The sequence below is a fragment of the Quercus robur genome, chromosome 4 (assembly GCF_932294415.1).
Source record: "Quercus robur chromosome 4, dhQueRobu3.1, whole genome shotgun sequence".
NCBI lineage: Eukaryota > Viridiplantae > Streptophyta > Magnoliopsida > Fagales > Fagaceae > Quercus > Quercus robur.
In genome coordinates this window covers 66,674,694-66,683,014 of record NC_065537.1, presented here as the reverse complement: position 1 = coordinate 66,683,014, position 8,321 = coordinate 66,674,694, and the positions used below count along the sequence as shown (strand labels likewise).

The window sequence follows — 8,321 nt, the reverse complement described above, 5'->3', positions numbered from 1 at the left end:
TGGCAACATCAATTGAATGTTACAGTCAAGTATATATTCTACACAATCCAATAGAGTATGCTTTGATTGTTGTCATGTATTTAACAATTGCTTCACATTTCTTTAATTCTTGGATTCTTCTTATTTGTGGATGCTTAGTTTGGTTTTGCAAACCCACTACCAAGTTGCACAACCGGGTTGTTTATCAAGTACAAAATTTCATTTTACTGCTAGGTACATGCCAAAAAGACAAGGATCAACATCAGTTCTCTTTTTTGTTGGTACTCGTTAAACATATTCCTGGCAATCACCTATCCTTTTAATTCTTTCTGTACAACACATTGTCAAGGCCAAGATCAAAATCCATTTTGAATGGACTTTGGAACTAAATGTCATTAGCTCATATAATTTAAACCATTGAGCTCATTGTCATTATTACAAAAATAGAGAAGAATAGTACATGTACATCCTTTGTTGGTAGAAAAATTTACTATCCATTTCTGGGATATTATGCTCCATTGGATCTAATCCTCTCTTGTTGATTAGAATAATGTTTGAATTTAAAAATCCATCATCTAGGGTGTATTTATCACAAGCAAAAACTGATGCATTCCATTTACCATATAGGGAGGGAAAAATTGTATATTTCATATGCCTAGTTTTAAACCCAATTTTCGTCACCAGATGCAACAATACGACTGTGATGGGCTTGCAAAGACTTTATTTGACATTTTGAAATTGGTGGTGGACATGAAGATGTGAAGTCATCTTCTGAGCACAGTGCTATTTCTGGTTTTTCACTTCCACTCTAGATGGCTCAAAAGACTCAGCACTCTTGATGTCGTTGTTGTCCTCACTAGTAGAAGCTTCCCAATTCCCTTTTGTACATCAAGAATTTTATATTTTTCTATGTCGAGACATGGTGCCTAAAATAGAGAAAGATGGAAATCTGGCTACTAGAACAAAGTTGCTCAAGTCTTGTTCCTTGAAGAATCAAAGTCAATCTTGAGGCTCTCCCATGTTAGTAACAGACTAATAGTTTCCACAACAAAAAGGTACTTTGTGGTTGTCAGTTTTGTTCAATTAATTTATGTTTCTTAGTGATGGTTTTTAGACCCCTTAAACAATTGATTTAACCTAGGTAATTAGCCAAGTTGTTACTTAGTCCAATTAAACAAGTCTAGGTTATTACAATATAAAAGATCAAATCATGCAAAGCAGCGGAAAATAAATAAGACAATGATATGATCACCCAGGAAACCAAACTGGTAAAAACCTGGGGAGGATTTGACCTAACTATCCTCAAGGTAAACTTGAATCCACTATCTTGAAAGAATCGAAGTTCATACAATAAGACTTACAAGCCCCCACGCTCGACTTCTTATTGCTACCAACTAGTAGAACTTACTGACACGACCATGTGCAAGCTCCGAATCCACGGACTCCTTCTTTCTTGTATTCACCACCAGATACAAGCACACCTGCTTGTGTTTTCTTTAAGCTTCAATGGCAGCAACTAAGTTGATCATCAAGGCTTAGATAAATCTTCTCCTTGAAAACCCTAAGTTTGTGTAAATGAAAGCTTCTCTAGATCTCAAAAGAGATTTACACAAACTGCAAATATGAGCAATACTAAAACGTGGCTAGGGTTTGCCTTTTATACTTAGGACAAATAAGAAACCCTAAAAACGTTTTAAAACAACTAGGGCTGAGTTGGACGAATCTGCAGAAAAGCATTTTGCCCGAGCTTTGATCGATCGAGCCTGTCTTTCGATCGATTGAGCCAGGCCGAAAGGCACAATGCTTCCTGCTTTAACTCGATTCCAACTTTACATAAAATCACAACTTTGAGCTAGACTTAAATACTTCTAAACACATTGTTTTGATCATGGTTTGCCAACAATACACATTAGAGTTCTAAATACATAAAATCCTAAACTTTAGAACCTAACACTTAGGTATAAGATTCTGACTTCCAACCAATGATTATTTTTAAAAAATTTGAAAACTCCTTCACAAGTTTCAGACACAAAATGTGGAACATATTTGCAACTTCTAACAATAGTATACTAGGCAATTGCTCCACATGATCCAATTTATTGGCCTGGTTTGATATGGCTTCTTCCAAAAATATCCATTAATTTTTTTTTCTCTTGCGCTACTCTCCAATGCTATAATGTATTCAACTTATTTCTAGTACTAATTTAGTTCCATGCGCTACGAATTCTATATTGTGCTCATACATGATGATTGGCAGTTGTCTTGTAAGTTAGCTTCATGGGCTTCTTTTAGTTTTTAATAAAGCATAGGAATGCCTAATGTTTCCTATGAAATTAATACAAGTTCAAGTTTTAGAAATACTAAGAGGTTTGAAGTCACAGCTATAGAGAAGAGCCAATTTGCTTAGTGAATTTAATTTCAATACTATGTGTTTTAGAGTTCATAATAAGATCAAAGTACTTTTTATTTTACACAAGTAGATATGACAATAGAGAACGAGTTATATATGAGAAATGATACATCCACAACTAACCACCTATAATTTGTCAAAGTACTTTTATTTTACACAAGTGGCAGGTTGTTACTAATTGTTATTATTGGGGCAAAAAAGTAATGTTGGTGTTAGGTTCAAATTTGAACCAATAACAACTAACTATTTATAATTTGTTGTAAAAATGTTGTGGATGTAACATCTCTCATCTATATATACTATAAAACCGAAGCATTTGACTCTTTGTTGACTTTTAAAATTTTGACACATCAACTTTGAAAACCTCACAAATTTAAACCTCATTATAATTTATTTTATTTTTTAATTTCTTTTAAAAATTAAACTCAGTCCTGCCAAACTTACATCACTCCCTACCCTAATCAGCACCATCTCTCATATTCTCATCAGATGCAGAGAAACAGGAAAATACGTGTCCAACTATTTGCACACAGAGGTAATTGAAGAAATTCTTCTAGGACAATCGGCAAAGTGAGTGCTGATGTCCATTTGCAAGACAACGTTTTAGTTTAAATGGCAATCCAGCCATAGACTCATTAGATTTCGTTGAGTTATACTGTCCCTTTGACATCAAGGAAACTTGGACCAACTTCTCAGTTTTACTGTTCCGAACTCAGGAGGAGTGCTTGGTATATTTTGTAAAACTCGATAATTATCTCTGAATTCGGCTGGGTTTGTTTTATTGATAGTTCACATTAAAGCTCAAACACAAATGGTGGGGATGGGTTAGAAATATAAATTTCCATATTATGCAACATAGAAGGGAGCAATTTTTAGGGGATGAGCCATTAATCTTAATTTTTTTATTCTTTTCAATAAAAAATATTTTTAGAGCAATAATGGTGATAAGTAGAGGAAATACAGCACATTCATATTGTTATAGAGTCCAGATGGCCGAAGCCAACTTTGTTACAACCACTTAAAATATATTGGTTGAATACTTGAATTCCTTAGTCCTTACCATTAGTGGATTCAACATAAAAGTTAATGGAATAAAATTTTGTAATTTTGACTGTGTTCCATGTCTTGAATTGTCTATATTATTATTACTATAATTAAACAAGACTAAGAAAGTCATATTACTACTCAAATTTGAAGTTTGGTGTGTTTTCCTCAAGTTATGGTCTTTATTTATATCTTTGCAATATATATTTTCAAAGGCTATTGATGGGAAAATTAATACTTGGTTGTACAATGTTCATGTGTTTAATTGGTATTAGTTCTAAGTGTGTGTATATATAACTTTTGAGAGTTTTTCTGTATTAATTTAATAACTGTGAATTACTTTGTAGGTTTTGGTAACTACGCACGTATATTTGGTATTAATAGTTTATAAAAATCTCTCCTAGCAACCCAATAATATTCTATGTTAGACAACACTTCTAAACTATGGAAAAGCAAAGAAGTTCAATATTTCTTCCCATTATATATTATTTTATTACAAATATTAATTATATATATTTATAAATGTTATCTTGCAAAATGTCTATAATATGCATATTACTAACTCAATTTCATTAGATCTTACATTATCAATAACTTTCCCGTGCATTGCACGGGTTAGCGACTAGTTCCATTTATGTTGCAAGTGAGATATTGGGATCTCATCCCTATTTCTTCTTCTTCTTCCTTTTTTTTTTTTTTGAGTTGTATATTTCACATTATTTTAATGGGCCTTCAAGTAGTTTCCTTAAAGAACCATGCTGCTCCACTGATCCAACTAAATCCTTTTGTATATTTCTCATTCCTACACTCAGCCCAAGTTCTTGAACAGTTCACAATACTATCACTATTTAATAATATATCATATTCTAATTCTTTGGGCGGTGTGACAAGGTATTAATTCTTTGGGGCTAAAATATAAGGAGCTCTAACAATTCCAAAAAAACATAATATAAATGGACTTGTAATCATGACCCAATAAGAAAAACAAGAAGGGAAGACAAGCTCATTCTAAAAGTAGGCTCTTAGTAGAAGGCTATTTCTAAAAAGACTTGACTTGGATTGAATTCACTTCCCAATGCTAACCCAAGGAAATAAAGTTTGAGTAACACTAACCAAGCAATATAATCATCATTATACCAAAACAATACTTTGAAAATGTAGTAACTAGTATTAGCTAAGTTAATTAATTTTGTTAATAGTAGTAATGTACTTACCTTTTTTGTATGAACTCTTCGAATTTGTTTGTTATACATGGAGGAAATACTCTGTTACTTACTTTGTTGAATGAAAATTTAGATTTTACCCAAAAAAAAAAAAAAGGTTTGATGAGATTACAAGTACCATCCAATATTGAGAACCTCAAACATGAATCTTAATCCTCAGTTGGATGAGCTTATTTTCATATTTTATTTTGTTTATTTCTTAAGTACAGTACGTTAAAAAAAAGTATAATTATATTTTTACGCAATAAAAATAATTATTGAAGGAAATAAATTCACAAAACGGCACACTTACTAGATAAATTTTTTCTTGTTAAATGGAGGTGGTGTTTTCTATAATTAAGATATTTTACACCCCAGTGGTGTAAGACGGCACACTTGTATATTTAGGAAAATACATGTCCAAGAAACCGATTAATAATAGCTCAAAATAAGTATGAATCTGGAAAGGCACGAATCTTGCGAGAAGGAATCTGTGATTGACAATAAAGGAACAATAAAATTCTGTTATAGCCGTTATTGATGATGTGGCATGGTCAGTTAAAGAAGCTGAGTTGGAGGATTGTTCCAAATTTACTGTACAGAAGATTGGCCTAAAAGCTGTTCAAAGCCCATTATATATGAATGAGAAAAAACCTTTTTCTCTAGCCTTAAGTCCAAGATTGGAGAGCTGTATCCAGTAAAAATCATGACATTCACTCAACATTAATGGGCCTTTACAAAAGTGGCATTTGAAAACTTTTGGATCTTTCTATTAAACAGATCTCAATATGGCATTTGAATGCACCTAACGCTCTTTGGGCTATCCTTAGATAGGAGGCGCCATACACAGACAGAAACATTCAAATTCAAGACCCAATTGCTGACTTATAACTGGCAATATTTCATAAGCCAAACTTATTGGGCCTTCAAGCAGTTTCTTTAATGGACCATTGCCTATGTGGCAATGTGCTGCTAATCGACCAACCATGTTTTAGGGACTCAATTTTAGTGACTTGGGCTTTGTGTGTGTGCTAGAGATATTTTCTCACCACCAAATGGGCCTAATTTGAAAAGGAATTATAAGTTTGGCCCACATGCCTAAAATGATGTTGGATGAAAAAATAATAGACACGTACATGGACATGTATATGTACATTTACATTTTTTTTTTTCCTAACACATATAAATAAACATTTACGTAATGGATCCAGCTAGTTTGACCCATTGCATTTTTTTGTTTTGTTTTTTTAGATCGAACCCATTGCATTTTTTCTACTCGTGCATGGATGAATGTTCCTTGCTACTTTCAAATTTACTATAGAGGGTTTGCTAGATGAAGCATCTGTGGGGGTCTTCATCAAGCTTTGGATCATGTGTTAATAGTATAAACAAGGCCCATGAAAGAAATTGAGCCTGGGATTGGGGTAAGATGAGTGTTTGGGTTTAGCTTAAGGACTTTGGCTGTTCGGCCCAAACAGGTCCTGGCCTAATAGGGAGTTGTTGAAAAAGGAGTAAGTGAGTTGAGGTAAGGTATAACACTTCCTAAACACACATTGAGTTGTCATTATTGCTTGGTTTTGGTTTAGGTTTAGTTTTCATAGCAAACAGGGCATAAAACATAGTTGTATGTATGTTTGTGGTGTTTGGGAATCTCTCTCGATACGAGTGTTAATGTCCATGTGGTTCCACTTCTTCTTTCAAGTCCTTCTCTACTGCCCTTGCCTTCCTCAGTCCATCTCAACCGTCTGATGATGATGATGATCATCGTTGTTGTCATCTACTGCTTCTTCTTCTTATACTAATAGTACTGCAACTTCCAGTTCTGGTTATACCCACAACCTTAACCCCGCCAAAACTAGCACCCCTGTAGCTCAGGACTTGTTTGATGCATCCCGGGTTGTCCAAATCTTGAACTCCATGAAAAGGGATCTCAAGACCGCAATTTCATTCTTTGACCGGTTAAGACACAACTGTTCGATGAAATGCTTCTTCAGGATATTGAACCTGTTTGCTTAGCTGACCTATGCTACTCATCGAGCCCATGGTTAAGGTTTTATTTTTAATTTCTTTATGTTTGATTACTTATTTACTTATGCTTTTCCCCTGGGTTTTTAAATTTTAATATGTTAATTGTCGTAGATGTTTCTTTGTTTTTATGGATTCACTAAATAATATTACTTATTGTTCATAAATTTATTGAAAGATAAATGACACTGAGCTGGCCCCAGAAGCCTTTTCTTCTGCAGAACCTGCCTTGAGAAAGGGGTTCACTTCTTCATATTATTCATATTTGATTGGTTAAGGTTGAGGAATTATTTAAGCACAGGTTTTTATTTAATTGTAAGCTTCAATCTTTGAAAGTTGTTCTCACAGCTCAAAATCTGTATTGCAGGTACAAGGAAGCCTACTCCATCAGTTATGAGTCAAACAGAAGATGCTTCAGATCAGGAGTTGAACACAACACAGCTGCAGGACACTGGCAGCTGCTAATCAAGATTGCAGGGGGTTAGAAACTCTAGGTGTAATAGAAGTGCTTGGATTTATGAAGCTAAGGATATGCAAGGAGTTATCAAATTGTATGGTGTAGCTAGCAGCAATGCAAGTTCAACAAAGTGATTGTACGGACAGAGCGAAGAGAAAGGCTCAGCTGTTATTGAAGCTTCTTCGGGATTCATGGCCCGAAGATTCTATCGGAAATTCGGACGATTTTCCTTGCACTGAAGTTGTGATACGGTTTTGTTGTTCTTAGAATGAAAAAAAAAAAAAATATTAAGATTATGTTTTTTTTTTTGTCAATCCGGTCTCAATTTTTCTTTGTTGTTAGTATAAGAAAAAAAGGAAAAAGAAAATGATAATTGAGGTTTTAGATTAGTATATAGTGAATTGTAATTCTGTATGTAATTTTGTATGTAAGAATTTTTGTTGGAAAGTTGAAAAGCAAATGAAAAGATAGATCTGTTCTTGTTTTTCTGCTTTTATTATATTTAAAATTCTTTACTTAGTGGGGGCCATTTTGTTATGTTTTGTGTTGTATTAATAGACTGATAATGGTGATTAGTGTGTGGTTGGTGGTTCATTTGTTTTGTGGAATCTTTATGCTTATTGGGTGTGGGATTGATATGGAGAAAGAATGTTCATTGCCGTTGCCACCACTTGTTGATGATAGACACTTTTACTAATAATGCAAATGGGAAGATATGGCATTATGGGGGAAAGAAAGTGTTTCGGTAATTGAGCAAATTGAGCAATATGCAAATCTAAAATCAAAGTTTTTTTTGAATACTTGGGTTGGGTGTGACACATGTTTCATTGCTTATTGCTTTCCCTGAATATCAGATTTTGAACGTTGAAGTGTTTGACTGGGATCCTAGATGTGAGGCTTTAAATTGGCCTAGTTGGCTGGTTTTGGAATTGCTGAAATTTTGGAGTACATAGATGTAGATGATAGACGATAGACCAGCCCTGAACGCAATTAAAGCTATAATAAGCTTAGGCTGTGTTTGGTTCGCGTAAAATCATTTCTGAAAAATATTTTATTTTCCGGAAATGCTATTTTTCGGAAAGGAAAACGTTTTCATGTGTTTGGCTGTCACAAAATTCATTTTACGGAAAATTAATTTTGGTGTTTGGTTCATTTCATCATTTTACCAGAAAATGCATCAAATCCGGCAAAACGCTCGTCTGAC

The 8,321-nt window shown here is 33.9% G+C and overlaps 1 long non-coding RNA gene across 1 annotated transcript; it reads left to right on the top strand.

Annotated features, from left to right (window-relative positions):
* The first annotated feature begins 6,190 nt into the window (after positions 1 to 6,190).
* On the top strand, positions 6,191 to 7,601 carry LOC126723421 (uncharacterized). The gene is made up of 2 exons (XR_007654292.1): positions 6,191 to 6,685; positions 7,028 to 7,601. It is a non-coding gene; the product is annotated as an uncharacterized LOC126723421 (long non-coding RNA).
* Positions 7,602 to 8,321: the final 720 nt, after the last annotated feature.